At 43.8% G+C, this 16845-nt stretch overlaps 1 protein-coding gene across 1 annotated transcript in view; it reads left to right on the forward strand.

The window, feature by feature from the left end:
* The window catches only part of LOC309556333 (NXPE family member 1-like), a 186382-nt gene that overhangs the window by 20736 nt on the left and 148801 nt on the right, over positions 1–16845 (forward strand). The window lies entirely within an intron of this gene.

Here is a 16845-nt window from a genome sequence, read left to right on the forward strand (position 1 = left end):
CTTCGAGTAAATGTCGCCAATTCTCCAGAGCCAATTTTATAGCAAGCAGTTCCTTTTCACCGACGGGGTAATTTATCTCTGGACTGCTTAGGGATTTAGAAAAAAAGGCGACTGGATGAAGTGGTGAAGTGTGGGTTGGTCGTTGGGAGAGTATTGCTCCTACTGCCATGTTTGACGCATCTACCTCCAGAATGTATTGGAGGGATGGGTCTGGATGGCGTAATATGGGAGCGGAAGTAAACCTTGTCTTTAACAAGTGAAAAGCTTTATTGGCTTCTTCTGACCATTAGAATGTTTTTTTTATACTAGTGAGCTGTGTGAGGGGTCTCACAATAGCAGAAAAGTTTTTAATGAACTTCCTGTAGAAATTTGAAAATCCCAGGAATCGCTGTAGCGCCTTGCGTGTGGTTGGTGTAGGCCAATCCTGAATGCAGGATATTTTACTCATGTCCATCTCGATTCCTGTTTTAGATATGATGTAGCCTAGAAAGAGTACCTCGTCTTTATGAAACAAGCATTTCTTCAGTTTCACATAAAGGTTATGTGCAAGCAATCTCGATAGTACAAGTCTTACATGTCTTATGTGTTCAGACAGGGATCGTGAATATATAAGTATATCGTCCAGATATACCACAACACAGACATCTAGTAAGTCTTTAAAAATATCGTTTATAAATCGTTGGAAAACTGCAGGGGCGTTGCATAGCCCGAATGGCATCACAAGATATTCGAACAATCCGTATCTGGTTCTGAATGCAGTCTTCCACTCATCTCCATCACGGATTCGAATGAGATTGTATGCTCCTTTCAGGTCCAATTTTGAAAAATAGGTAGCTCCACGCACCTGCTCAATGAGCTCAGGGATAAGCGGTAGAGGATAGCGATCTTTTATTGTGATAGCATTCAATTTCCTGTAGTCGATGATAGGTCTGAGACTTGAGTCCTTATTGCGAACAAAAAAGAGTCCTGCTGCTGTGGAAGAAGTGGAAGGTCTAATAAAACCTTTTTCCAAATTCTCATCCAAATAGGTTTTGAGATGGGAAAGTTCATCCTGTGAAAGGGGATAAACATGACCGAACGGCAATTTGCTATTTGGGAGTAGATCAATGCTACAATCATAGTCTCGATGAGGAGGTAATGCTTGAGCATTTTTCTCAAGAAAAACCTCAGAAAGATCCTGATAACATAGTGGTGCAATCTCATCTGTCACCATAGACAGAATCTTCCCGGAAGACGGGAGGTTACACGTATCCTCGCAATAGCAAGAGAGGAAGGCCAAGGACCGTTCCTTCCAATCTATGGTTGGTTGGTGTGTGTGTAACCAGGGAAGTCCCAACACAATGGGAAAGTGGGGTGAAGGTATTAAATCGAAGGTAGTAGTCTCCCTATGAGACTCGTTAATTGTGACTAGAAGTGCTTGTGTCTGATCGGTGATTGGACCAGAGGATAACGGAACACTGGTAATAAGACTTACTGAGACAGGTTTAAGTTTAGAAATAATAGGAATTTTATTTGAAGCAGCAAAACATATATCAATATAATTTCCACAAGATCCTGTGTCAATCATGGCCTTAGTAGTAATCCTGTTCTGGTCCCACTGTAATGTCAAACAAACAAAAATGTAAGGGTTAGTGAATGAAGTTGTCAATCCCCCTAGGAGGACATGTGAACACTCACCCTTCTTTTTGTTGACTAGGGGACAGACATTTATCTTGTGATCCGGGGATGCACAGTACAAGCAGAGATTTTCATATCGTCTTTTGGCTTTTTCCATAGTTGATAGCGGTGGGCGTATGGTTCCTACCTCCATAGGAACGGGGTTAATGGCCGGAATCCGAGAGGAAACGGATAATGGCATTCCCATTTTCTCAGCCTTTCTTTCTCGTAGTCTTCTATCTATGGTAATACTGAGTTGTATTAGTGCATCCAGGGTTTTTGGTAGATCCGCTCGGGCGAGTTCGTCCTTAACGGCTTCTGATAGGCCAAGCCTAAATTGGGTTTTCAGAGATGCATCGTTCCATTCTGAATCAAGGGTCCATCTCTTGAATTCCGCGACAAAGTCTTCTACAGGCCTCCTTCCTTGTTTCAAGGATCTTAATTGAAGATCGGCAGTACTCTGCCTATTGGGGTCATCATATAGGCTAGTGAGTTCTGCTAGGAACAAGGCATAGGAGTTGAGAAGCTGGACGTTTTTCCTCAAAAAGAGAGTCTGCCCAGGCTCGAGGATCGCCTGTTAGGTAAGAAATAATAGTACAAACCTTAATGTGATCAGTAAGGTAGGTACGAGGTTTTAGCAAAAAAAGTAACTCACATGCGTTTTTAAATTCGCGAAATTTTTTGCGATCGCCTGTAAATACCAAAGGGGGATTTATCTTGGGTTCAGGGGACTGAGCAGAGGTAAGTTGTGTCAGTCCAATTACCTGCTGCGACAGAGCCTGATTGTCTTCTTTTAATTCAGCAAGTGCGTGTATTAACGCAGTTACTTGCTGTTTTAATTGTGTCACCTGAGTGGTTATTTCTGCTGAATCCATTTGTAGGTTCGTTCAATCTGTAACGCTCCTGCGGATTTTCAGCTGCAGAAATATTCCACTTCAGTAGTCATGTAAGAGAGATGCTGAGATACCATTCCCAACCTCAATGACTCATCATGTGTGGAAGGTCTTAATTCAGCTAGTAAATACACACACTCAACAAGCTGGTTCCTAGAGTGACTTTATGTATGTAGTAACACAGTGATGAAGATTTAAGAGACAGGGTGAGTGGAGGTGGTTGGTGACAGACACTTGAAGGTAAGACAGTAGCAGATGGATGCAGGTAGGTTTAGCAATCATGTATGGTAGCAGATGACAGAGTAGCAGGTGGACATACAAGAGTGATCAACCCAGTGCAGGAATAAGTAGCAGTAGTCTTAAGAGCTAGCAATCTAGATATGCAGATGTGATAAATAGTCTTTACTATGCAGAGCTAGATAGTGTAAGCTTAGTATAAGTTTATAGAGGGTTCCCCTGCGGGGTACTTAGCACTAATAGCAATACAGCCGAAGGTTGGTTCAGGAGGAGCGGATGATCCGGAAGCGGGATGCAGGGATCAGCGCAGCGAGGTTCCGTCAGCGAGGTATGCTTGCAAGCACGAAAGCTTCAAGCCAAGTTAGCATCCAGGTAAGGGTGTTTGAACGAACACATGTGAGTGAGAACCGGCGCTTTAAATAGCCATCTAGTCCGGCGCTGAGTGATGACAGCTTCAGTCTTAAAGGTGTATGCGCACCTTTCCAAAAGAGAATGGTGGGGCGCATACACTTGTGAAAAGAGTAATTTAGGGTACCAAAGGTACCGGAACATTACACTGTGCCAGGTCAGGGGCAGTCGCAGACGCGGGAGGTGCAGTGCCATCTTGCATGGAAGGACCCGGATCCTGCCTGCGAAACTTGTTCAGGGATGCAGGGACCCCCGAGGCCGGAACTTCACTTTAAGTGTAATGAGTTAATTAGCATGTTATTTCGAATTAGCCATGAGTCAGCTGTACCTCATTATCTATTCATTGTATGATGTTTTGGGTAAATATTCATGTAGTGACTGACATACTTCTCAAGTGTATAAAAGTCTGTTTCTTTTTCAATAAAGGAGTTAGTTGTTTCCAGTATACAAACTAAGTGTCAGGCTTCCTTTGTATGACAGCGGCTGGGATTTCATATCTATGTTCATGACTGTGAGGAAGCCGTATACTGACGGAAGACCACACGTGCAGTGTGGGTCATCGGATTCCATTACATTGTTGGCAAGTGGTGGGATGCTTCCTGCAGTCTGGGACATCCAAACCTCCACAGGAATCTAAGGTCCGGGTAGCAGAAGAGGAGAGGTACAGATATCAGCCACCATGGAAAAGGAATTCGGAAGGAGGTTGCAGGGATGCGGATACAGCACAGGGGACCAGTGTCAGAGAAGGTCCTGCTAGGATGGCATGATGTAATCCACTGGGAACTCTGGAAAGAAGCACTAGCTCGTGAGCAGCGACACCAGGGAAAAATCCTCCCCTCCTTCCAGGAAAGGTACTGGTCGCAGTACGAAGTGCGAATGGTGTTTTTGGGGGAGAAAACCGCATAAGGAATGGAAAGCTGAGTTAAGCAGGCTGGTCCAGGCGGAGATGCAGTTGGATGAGAGCTATAGAGCCCTCCGTTGGTATGTAACCCAAGTGTGCCCACGGACAGCAGATGACAGCCCAAAGGAAGGCTTTTGCTACAGTGGCCTGGGGCTGTTATTAGAGAGGTTGTCTGAGGACCCCCACTTTGGGAGCGATTTGGAGTGGCATTTGGAGGAAACCTTGGAATACAGAGAACAGATGCTGAATGTCTTGGAAGTGTACTGGGCACTGGAAGAGTTGTAATTTCTAGCCAATCAGGAATGGGAGCTAGATATTGCCTACAGATGGCTGCTAGACTCTGCTCAGTGCTGGGCCTGGGCTCCCCTTGCCTGGGAATATCCAGAAGTACCAGCTGACAGTCTAGAATTCCCTACTGAAGAATTGACAATGTGGCACAGTAATAGCGTGCTTTGCTCACCTGCACCCACGGTTTTGGATGCGGAGGTCTTATGGCGGATGCAGCAAGTGCTGACTCACCTTGACGAACCTGTTTCTGCACAGGACGAGCTTGGATGGAGGATTGCATCTGATCAGCCGCTGGATAAAGGTATGGGAGAAGAGGAAGCCATCTTCATTCCCCAAACACAGATCACAGATTTAATTAACTTTCCATTGGAGGGTGATATGGAAGATAAATCACCCGCCAAAGTGTTGGCACTGGCAGTGCCGGGACAAGGTCATCCAGTGCCCAGGGAGAAGATGGCAAACTGCGCCCCCCCCTCAGGTCTCCCCTGCTGAGCTGTTGTGTTCTGACAGTGGGACGCCGCACCTACCAGAACACTCCAATAAGCGATCTCCGCCATTAGCTAAGAAAGCTGACTTGGAGTCAGTCCGCTGCTGGTTTTCCAGCATGCTTGTCTGATTTCTGTTGGACAGACCGATATACACATGGGCCGAATGCTAGCTAGTTTTTTTTTTTTAACTGACCCTTGTTCCTTGACATTTGGCCCGTGTGTACCTGGCTTAACTGACACTTTGTGGGAACTGACTAACTGCCACATCACCGATGACACTAATACAGTGATCAATGCTAATAATATGCACTATCACTGTACTAATGACACTGGCTGGGAAGGGGTTAACATCTAAGGGCAATCAAGGGGTTATTTGTGTGCCTAACAATGTGTATAGTGTGCTGCTTTTTACTACATATTTATTTGTTTGTTTTCCCTGCTTTGCAGGGAAAAAATAAAAAAATCATTCCCTCTGTAAAGAGTCCTGTATTGATTGTCAACACAGAGCTCTGGGCTATGATTTGACACAGCCGATCAACAGGTCCCAGCCATGAATCATTGGCTGGGATCTGCTGCCAGTCTCCTGCTGTGTCAAATCACAGGGGAGTAGGTGGGCGGGGGGTGTTCTATCAAAATAGCGCTACCTATCAGATTCTGCAACCGGAAGTGATGTTCGGCCAAAAACAACTTACTGTGCATGCGCCATGTGTTCCAACATGGCTGCTATGCATTCCAATAGGTTTCCTAATGTGACAGAACATGAAGCAGCAGCGGAAATCTTATACCCACATAAGTCTTGAATTGTACATTTATTCTAGCAGTAAACTCACCTTATATACTGAATAACAGTATTACATTTCTATTATTGTAATATGGTAAATATAGTGAGAAACCTGCAGGTAGACAGTGGGGACGGCCATCTTGGTGCGTGGGTGTAAGAAGATGTCCGCTGCTGCTTTGTGTTCTGTCACATTAGGAAACCTATTGGAATGCATAGCAGCCATGTTGGAATGCATTGCGCATGCTCAGTAAATTGTTCTCATCCAAACAGCACTTGCAGAATCTGATAGGTGGCGCTATTCTGATAGAACAGGGGCATACGCCAGAAACAGGCAGTGACCTGTAGCTGCCACCCTGTCGCAGTATACTGTATGTATTGTGACGGGTTGGCAATTGGTTAATTGCCAATGGTATTTGTATTATGCAGCATTAGAGGGTTAATGTATTGCCACTGGTCACTGATGCATTAGTGACCGACCAGTGGTAGTTAATTAACCCCTTTGTGCTGCATTAGTGGCACCAGTGTCAGTGTTAATTAACACTGGTTGCACTGACACTGACACTGGTTGCACTAATGCAGCACAAAGGGGTTATTTAACTGACACTGGTCGGTCACTAATGCATCAGTGACCAGCAGTGGCAATATATTAACCCTCTAATGCTGCATAATACAAATACCAATTAACCTTCTCTCAGCCCCAACAGTTACCTGGAGTCCCCAGCAGAAGTGCTGGCAACAGAGCAGAGTGTGGCTGGCCTCTGCCCTCAATGTACAAAAGATGGAGTTTCTGTGATAGTGGATGGGACTGCGGTCTCCACCTCTATATCCAAGGGATGCAGGGCAGTTGGCCCAGGTCCCCAACAGCATGAGGGGGTCAACCCAGCCACCCTGTCTTCTCTCCAGCAGCTGAAGGAACTACCAGGAGAAGGGCCAGTCCAGGTTTATCCACAGTAGCGGGTATGTTCTACGAGAGAGAGGCAGAGGTTGGCTGGGTGAGTAATGCTCCCTTTGGGACAATTTGTTTGGGATACTGTGTGGCTATAGACATTGGGGGGCTGGAACTACAGACTACTGCCAAAGTCAACCCATTTGGGGTCCCCTCCTGTGTTAGTCTCCTTCCGGAAGGGGAGAGATGTGATGGGAGTCACTTTGGTTCGGGGGCCCGTGGAACACAGCTTACCTTAGAGAGGTTGGGAAATAACTCTCTTAACCCCCTAGGCACTTCTTATGTGTAAGTCACCATGTGTCTATTAGGGACACAGGTTGACCAAGAAGCCCAGTCTGGCCTGGCCAAACCAGACTTTCACAGACTAATTGGCTATGAGAGCTCCATGCGCCTTGCCAGAACAAACTTACAAACTATGTGGAACTTTGTCAAGGAAGCTAGCATGATGGATTGACTCTTTGGGACTTGTTACCCGACTAACTCAGGCACAGACCGATTGGAGGTCTAGTACCTGATTCGTCTACCTTTGGTGGGAAGATATTGGACATTACGCACCATCACTGACAGTGAAAAAAAACGATGTGACAGATAAATTGATGGTTTGGACTGCTTCAGTTGGTCAGACTTGTAACAGATGCATGTCATTAGGGATGATCGAACTTTTGAAAAGTTCGGTTCGACCAGAACACCCGAATTTCCTAAAAGTTCGGTTCGGATTCCAGAACCCCATTGAAATCAATGGGAACCAAACTTCTGGAATCAAAAAACACAATTTTGAAGCCTTAAAACCCAATAAATGCCCCTAAAAAGTGCCTAGGGTTCTGGGTCATGCCCCAGGGACTATGAATCAGGCAAAAAAAGTTCTTAAAAATTGTCGTTTTTGATATATATTTATATATGTATATATGTAAACCCCTAACCCAGAATCTGCATAGTGGAGTCACCCTGACATGGCAGAGTTCGGTCACCCTGACATGGCAGAGTTCGGTCACCCTGACATGGCAGCGTCAGTTCAGCCTTAACTACACTACGGTCACCCTGACATGAATGTCCACCTGTTCACTGGTGTGAATCTGTGACCAAAAGCATATCAGGTGAGTAAATATACCTTGATAGTGATTTTAACAACAAATGAACAAGTGTATTATCAGAATATATTATGACAGAGTAGACAGTAGGTGAGTGAAAAATGGTGATAGTCAACAAAGTCCAAAATAGTTCGTGCTGATACTGAATGCAACTTTGTTTCAGCTTCACAAAAAGCTGTCTCGGTTGACATCCGCATTAGGAGGAAATGCGTCAGGGAGGAGCGCTGCATCGTCATCATACATCGCCGCGGTCCGCGCTGCAGGCGGCCGCGGCTCCCATTCATCCCTCGGTCTTTTTATGCACTATACAAGACTACTGCTGTAAGTGTTTCTACCTATTTTATTAAACTTGATTTGAGATACTGTACCATTAGTCTATTCCATCTCTTACATGGTTCATTGTGAGGCATATACCAACAACTAAAGGGGTCCTATCCAGCTACCAAACAGGAAGAGAGGAGGATATCTATAGTGGATGATTGCCTACAAGCAAATATATTTGTTTTTCTGGTAAGAGGCTTCTCCTTCCCCTCTTGGAGAGGAGAGAAGAATTCCATTTGATTCCTCCCTTCACCTGAGCACTTGGATTTGTATAATATCACGCCCTAATACACATTTTCTTTGGTAAGGGAAGCCAGTCTTTAAGTGGTGATGGGATATCTGCATAATTTACTTTTGTGAAGCTGAAGCAAAGTTGCATTCAGTATCAGCACGGACTATTTTGGATTTTGTTGACTATCACCATTTTTCACTCACCTACTGTCTACTCTGTCATAATATATTTTAATAATACACTTGTTCATTTGTTGTTAAAATCACTATCAAGGTATATTTACTCACCTGATATGCTTTTGGTCACAGATTCACACCAGTGAACAGGTGGACATTCATATTGTGATTTTTCACTATAAGAATAATTTTTGTTGATGTGTTCTTGCACTAGAGTGTAGTCACCAGTGTGTGACACACCTTTTTCATGTTGTAAAATCACCAGTTTTGGTATTTATTTATTCATAAGTTTTAGCGCACCTGCTTTTCATTTATCACCACTGTTTCCTTTTTGGATCTAAGGTTGCAGCTTAACTTTATATTTCCCACGCACTTTTTTTATTTAAAAAGGTCACCCTGACATGGCAGCGTCAGTTCACCCTTAACTACACTACGGTCACCCTGGCATGGCAGCGTCAGTTCACCCTTAACTACACTACGGTCACCCTGCCATGGCAGAGTCAGTTCACCCTAAACTACACTACGGTCACCCTGACATGGCAGAGTCAGTTCACCCTAAACTACACTACGGTCACCCTGACATGGCAGCGTCAGTTCACCCTTAAAGAGGTTGTAAACCCATGAAACTTTTTTTTTTTTACCTTGAAAGAGAAACACATAATGAGCTAGTATGCATCGCATACTAGCTGATTATGAAATACTTACCTTAGAATGAGCCCCCGCTGTGCCGCCCGCTTATCTGTATGACGGGCGACATGTCCAGTCGCCCATCTTCCGGGATCGCGGCATCCGGCCATCTGATTGGCCGGAGCCGCGGTGACGTCACTCCCGTGCACGCGCGCGGGAGCCGACGGTCACGGCACGGGGCTCTGAAGAAATGGCACCAGCGGCCGTTCCTTCAGAGCGCATGCACCAGTGACGTCACTGGCTGCATGTAAGGTAAATATCTCCCCGGTGCATGTTTAGGAGATATTTACAGTACCCATAGGTAAGCCTTAATATAGGCTTACCTACAGGTACAAGTTGTAGAGGAGGGTTTACTTCCTCTTTAACTACACTACGGTTACCCTGTCATGGCAGAGTCAGGTCACCCTAAACTACACTACGGTCACCCTGACACTTAAAGCTATCCCTACAAAAACTAGATTTTTAAATCTAACTATAGTGGTATATAGTACCCTAACTACACTGCATATAACTTTCCTCACACTAATAATTTCAAAATGACACTGGAGCAACACAAATGTTTCCACTCTCTTCCACAGCCCCTGTATTACAGTGCTAGAGTTTTGGCGGGGCTATGTTATATACGGGGGGGCATATTCACTCCTCATTGGGATCTGGACCCCGTAGTCACTCCAATCACATTTTACTGATGTTTCTGGGCCAATCTTGGGCTTTTAAAGCCCAGTTCCTGTGCCATTGCATTTTGGGCGGTTCTGGTGGCCGAATTCTGAACTTTTACCGCAAAAGTTTGGAATTCGGCCGAATTTCGAACACCCAATGTTCGGGTCGAACCGATGGTCGACCCAAACCGTTCGATCATCCCTACATGTCATCAGCTCAAACACCTGTCTTCCACGCATTGTAAATTATGCTGATTTGCTCACCTATTATTTACTGTGGGTTCTCAGTATTTACACTATGATATGTGTATTTGTATCTTGTTTTAGCTTTGGTGCCGGCAGTCTGTTCTTCCAGGCTGGCTTAAGTGTAATGAGTTAATTAGCTTGTTAATTGGGATTAGCCATGAGTCAGCTGTACCTCGTGATCTATTCATTGTGTGATGTTTTGGGTAAATATTCATGTAGTGACTGACATACTTCTCAAGTGTATAAAAGTCTGTTTCTTTTTCAATAAAGGAGTTAGTTGTTTTCAGTATACAAACTAAGTGTCAGGCTAGCTTTGTATGACAGCGGCTGGGATTTCATATCTATGTTCATGACTGTGAGGAAGCCATATACTGACGGAAGACCACAAGTACAGTGTGGGTCATCGGATTCCGTTACATCCGCTTTTAGTGGGGTACACACTGTAATAAAATAGGCCGAACGATCATCTGATTTCCCTTGTTGTTTCACAGCAAATCAGAACCAATGAAAGAAAATTCATATGAAAATTATCATAAGACAAATTTTTTTTTTTGTTGTATATTTTTTCTGATCATGCGCAGTCTTGATATATTTTACAATGTAACACCATTGTCATTCACCCATTGTTCATATTTGTGTATGCGCAGCACTATAACTATATAACTTGCGCAGTCTTTCATTTCTGATTTTTCTCGTACGAAAATCATTCGAAAACAGTACACATTAAGCGAAAATCATTCGTTCTGTTCCCGTTTGAGAAAAATTTTGGAGCTTGTCGCTTCAGAAATTTTTATTCTGAAGGTCGGAATCAGCTGTAGAAAGTTGTGTACACATTATACAAAAATAGTAGTAAATTATTTTGGGCGAAAACTCTTGCCCAATTTTTTTATGGTGTGTACAAGCCTTTATCCCTCGTTCCCAATGAACACGGCTTTGAAATTGTGCCACTTCATCTGAACTCACACAATTTCAAAGACGCATTGCAGTTCAACTTTGGGGGCAGCTTGAGAGACATCTGTGCGGGTTCATGCACAGATGTCTATTGAAGTCGCCCCCCCAAAGTCGCCAAAATCAATGCAGGAGCTACTTTTGGAAATCGGTGCGGTGCCGCAAAGTCAGCGTTTGACCAATTAAGACACTCCCATTGCTGGCAATAGGCTGCGATTTGACCTGTCAAATTGCATCAATGTGCACGTGGGCATAGTCAGAAGGAAAGCACAGAATAGTAACAGGTTCAGATGAAAGGCTAAAGTGGGAACTCAAAGCAGGTCACAGAGCAAGTGTCAGTGTCAGTGGGTTGCAGAGAAATGCAAAGGAACAGACCAAGTCCCAGGTAACAACATGCATCTGAGGACCCCTCAGCACTGACTTTAGGTAATGCATTTCCACTTTTGCAGCTAAATTAGGATAATATCTATTTTATATTTGTTACAGGTTCCTATGATATACTGTAAATTAGATTTGAACACTGTTTTTCTAAGAAAATGTTAAAGATCTATAAACTTGGCTTCTACATTACATGTTAATGAGAGGAAACCGATTGTGCCCCCATTCTTGGTCTGAGGACAGATTTCCTTTGAAATTATTCACAGTCGCTAGCAGTGGGGCTCCCCCTGTGCATGCGACAGGTCCAATTAATAGCAGTCGTTTTACAAAACACCCATTTTAATCAGGCCTGCATTAATAAAACTAAAACTGCATTTTTTTATATATTCTCAGCTTCTAAAAAAAAGCTGAGCTAGGTGCGTAAAAAAAAGGGGGGGGGGCGTGGTCTGGTCCTGGTCCATGATGGCTGCCTAATTTACCAGCTCTGCAAACCCGAGGCCATACTTCATCTACAATAGAGGCTGCACCCGACCCAGAGGCAGGGAGAGAATAGTTATTTTGCAGTTTGTTAGACAGTGCAGTGAGACATTGCTTGCAGTGTGAATATAGAGGAGGAGAGGATTGTGTTTTTCAGGCAGGGAAAGCAAAGTGATTTGCAGTTTTTCAGACAGTGCAGTGAGACATTGATAGCAGTGACTTAGGGAGGGAGAGGATCGTGTTTTTCAGGCAGGGAGAGCAAAGTGATTTGCAGTTTTTCAGACAGTGCAGTGTAGTCTAATTAGAGACATTGCTGGCAGTTAGGCAGGCAGAGAGATTTGTGCTTTTTACAAGTTAAGAGATCAGATAGTGAAGTATATTCAGTAGAGCAGTATATACCATAGACCATTTACCATACATTGATCGCTATCTATATATAGGGCAATGGATTAGATATCAGGCCATTGAGTATATATCGGTCACTTGCGTATACCCTATATTGATCTGATCTCTATCTATATATAGGGCTATTGATTAGATCATATCAGGTCATTGAGTATCTATCGGTCACTTGCGTATACCCTATATTGATCTGATCTCTATCTATATATAGGGCAATAGATTAGATATCAGTCCATTGAGTATCTATCGGTCACTTGCGCATACCCTATATTTATCAGATCTCTATCTATATATAGGGCTATTGATTAGAACATATCAGGTCATTGAGTATCTATCGGTCACTTGCGTATACCCTATATTGATCTGATCTCTATCTATATATAGGGCAATAGATTAGATATCAGTCCATTGAGTATCTATCGGTCACTTGCGTATATCCTATATTGATCTGATCTCTATCTATATATAGGGCTATTGATTAGATCATATCAGGTCATTGAGTATCTATCGGTCACTTGTGTATACCCTATATTGATCTGATCTCTATCTATATATAGGGCAATATATTAGATATCAGGTCATTGAGTATCTATCGGTCACTTGTGTATACCCTATATTGATCTGATCTCTATCTATATATAGGGCTATTGATTAGATATCAGATCATTGAGTATCTATCAGTCACTTGCGTATACCCTATATTGATCTGATCTCTATCTATATATAGGGTTATTGATTAGATCATATCAGGTCATTGATTATCTCTTGGTCACTTGCGTATACCCTATATTGATCTGATCTATATATATATATATATAGGGCAAAAGATTAGATATCAGGCCATTGAGTATCTATCGGTCACTTGCCTATACCCTATATTGATCTGATCTCTATCTATATATAAGGCTATTGAGTAGATCATATCAGGTCATTGAGTATCTATCGCTCACTTGCATATACCCTATATTGATCTCTATCCACATCATGTCTGAAAGGCCGACAAGGAGAGGCAGATGCTCACAGGCCATGAAAAGAGGGCAAGCAGCCTCTGTGTTCACAGTGAAAAGTGGTGGTCACAGTTGACATGGTGCATCCTCTGCAGGCGGGGCACGCGTGGCCTTTATCTCCGGTGCTGCCCTTGTTATTCAGCCACAACATGTGGAAGAGTTGGTGGAGTGGATAAATAAGCTGTCCTCATCCTCCTCGTCCTCTGACATCCACGCTCACAGTAGTTTGGCTTCCACCGAAGCTGTCAAAGTGGCCCGTTCCACAGGCTCCTTCTCCCAGGTACTCCTTCTGTCACCCCACAATAATGCAAGTAAGTGACATGCTGCTGGAGGATGTGCAGCAATTTTTAAAGCTGTGAGGTTGGTTCCCAGGTTGATGAAGGGAATAACATTGAGCCTAGAGAGAGGGGGGTGACAATGACGGACAAGAAACTAGCAGTCATGTTCCCACAGCTGCAGCATACTGCCAAGTTTGCTCCAGTGACAAGGAGGGAGGGGATGATGAGGTCACTGACTGTACTTGGGTGCCTGACAGTATAGAGGAGGAGGGAGAGGGGAAGAAGAGGAGGAGGAGGCACAATTCAAACGAAGCAGGATGTACTCCAGGGGCCGCCATAGGAATAGCCAACCTTATGCATCACACCACAGAGCTCCACAGATGCAGGGTGCTGCAAACTCCCTGCGGACTCCCAAAAGTTCATTAGTGTGGGCTTTTTTCAGCACATGTGCAGTAGACCACAGTGTTGCTGTTTGCAACATCTATCTGAAGCGGATTAACCGTGGCCAGAACACCAGCTGCTTGGGCACCACATGCATGACAAGGCACATGACGATCTGCCATGCAGTCCGTTGACAAGTGCACCCGAAAGAGCCACAGAATCAAAACAAGTATACTGCACCTTGTTCCTCATCTGGGATCTCTATCCCTATACCTCATGTCTTCTCAAATACCTGCATTGAGAGGGATGATGGTATAGCAATGAGTGCCACAGAGACTTGAACCCAATCAGCTAGCAGTACACCACCGTTTGATTTGAGTAGCAGGCAAATTTCACTACCCCAGTTGCTGAACCATAGAAATACTGTTCCAGCCATCCACATGCTCAGCGTCTTAATGCTAGCTGGGCCAAATTGCTAGGATTACAATTGCTGGCTTTTCATCTGGTAGACTCTGCTCCCTTTTGCAAATTTGTGGAATGTGCTGTACCACAGTGGCAGGTACCAAAAAGGCATTTATTTTCGTGTAAGGCCTTTCCGGCTCTCTATCGTCATGTGGAAGGTAGTGTTTTGGCCACATTGGACAGAGCAGTCAGCATGAAGGTGCACATTACTGCTGACTCTTGGTCCAACAGGCATGGACAGGGTCGTTACATTTCTTTCACGGCGCACTGGGTAACTGCTGGCAGCTAGGAAGGATGCCGGACAGGGTTCAGTGTTGCAGCTTGTTTTGCCACCACGCCTCTAAAAATCTGGTGCTGGTTCTGCACATCTGGCTACTCCACTACTTCCTTCTCCTCCTCTTCTTCTACCTCCATGTCCTCTTCTGCTCAATTGTCCTCTGAAGCAGCAGTGCTCCCTAAGCATTCAAGGACCTATGCAAGCAGTAAGGCTAAAAGATGCCACGCCGTGCTTAAGTTGTCTGTCTAGGGGATAGGAGTCACACCGGGGCAGAGGATCTGTCAGCTCTGCAGGGGCAGGCTCGGAGATGGTTGTATGCGACAATGGCACCAACCTTCTCCCCGCCCTCCGACAGGGACACTTGACACATGTTCCATGCTTGACACATGTCCTGAATCTGGTGGTGCAGCCTTTCTTGGCCAGATACAGGGGCTTCCAAATTCTCCTGAGGCCGGCCAAAAAAGTCTGTGGCCATTTCCGGTATTGTTGAACAAAAATGTGCTGCGCTAGAATATAGTGAATAATAAAATCACCAAAAGGATGCAAAAAAATTCACACTATATGTGTATGAAGAAAAAATGACCAGAAATTAATCAGTATTCCTTAAAGTGTTATTGCCATAAATATAAATCAATATTCACATATATTGTAAATCATCCAGTGTAAATTAAATAAAGTGCAAAAAAAGGATAGGATATTATAAATCCCAGTTAGATCCCGGTAAAGTCCGTACATAAAAACATAGAGGAAAATCCAAGAGGGTGTGCCACAAAGTCCCAAAAAGTGCATCCACACAATTCCTTGTGAAAATATGATAGACACCGATGTGCGAATCACCCAGGGAAATCTAATGGCTGCTTACCAGAACGGGTAGGTCTCTCAAGCTAATGAGTAGACCACAGAAGGCTTAAGTGTAATGCCAAGGATGGCCACAGGATGTCTCCTTTACAATCTCAATGGCGATATCCACATATTGGGAAACAAATTATGACAGGGACATAGTGTAACTCCGTATAAAAGGCATTTATTAGCAATAAAAAGCGGATAAAACACTCACATTTGCGATGTGAATTCAAGGCATCTAAAGGTTACAGATAATCACCATGGAAACGAACGAACATCTCCCTCGCTGTTGGTTTCTAAGGGCTACCTTAGAAACCAACAGCGAGTGAGATGTTCGTTCGTTTCCAGCGTGATTATCTGTAACCTTTAGATGCCTTGAATTCACATTGCAAATGTGAGTGTTTTAACCGCTTTTTATTGCTAATAAATGCCTTTTATACGGAGTTACACTATGTCCCTGTCATAATTTGTTTCCCAATATGTGGATATCGCCATTGAGATTGTAAAGGAGACATCCTGTGGCCATCCTTGGCATTACACTTAAGCCTTCTGTGGTCTACTCATTAGCTTGAGAGACCTACCCGTTCTGGTAAGCAGCCATTTGATTTCCCTGGGTGATTTGCACATCGGTGTCTATCATATTTTCACAAGGAATTGTGTGGATGCACTTTTTGGGACTTTGTGGCACACCCTCTTGGATTTTCCTCTATGTTTTTATGTACGGACTTTACCAGGATCTAACTGGGATTTATAATATCCTATCCTTTTTTTGCACTTTATTTAATTTACACTGGATGATTTACAATATATGTGAGTATTGATTTATATTTATGGCAATAACACTTTAAGGAATACTGATTAATTTCTGGTCATTTTTTCTTCATACACATATAGTGTGAATTTTTTTGCATCCTTTTGGTGATTTTATTATTCACTATATTCTAGCGCAGCACATTTTTGTTCAACATTTACTTTGGGTTTTTTCTGTGATTCCTTTGTGCAGCAGCTCACCTTTATAATACTAATTTTTTGTACATAAATAATTTTATTAGCGCAGAAATATCCACTCCTTTACATTTCCGGTGTTCATAGAGATGCCAGTGCTCGCTTGTTTGACATTCAAGGGAATTCAACTTACCCACCAACCGCCTCATTTGTGACATGCCCACCAGGTGGAACTCAACATTGGCAATGCTTCAGCGGCTGCACATGCAGCTGAGGGCCATCAATGAGTACCTGTGTGAGTATGGCACAAGGACAGGGTCAGGGGAGCTTGTTTTTTTTTTCGCCACGCCAGTGGCTTTTGATAAAGGATGCATGCATCTTCCTGTCACCATTTGAGGAGGCCACAAGGATGATGAGCCACTATCCCTCTAGTCTACCTG

The sequence above is a fragment of the Pelophylax lessonae genome (assembly GCF_965119305.1).
Source record: "Pelophylax lessonae genome assembly, chromosome: 5".
NCBI classification, from domain to species: Eukaryota; Metazoa; Chordata; class Amphibia; order Anura; family Ranidae; genus Pelophylax; species Pelophylax lessonae.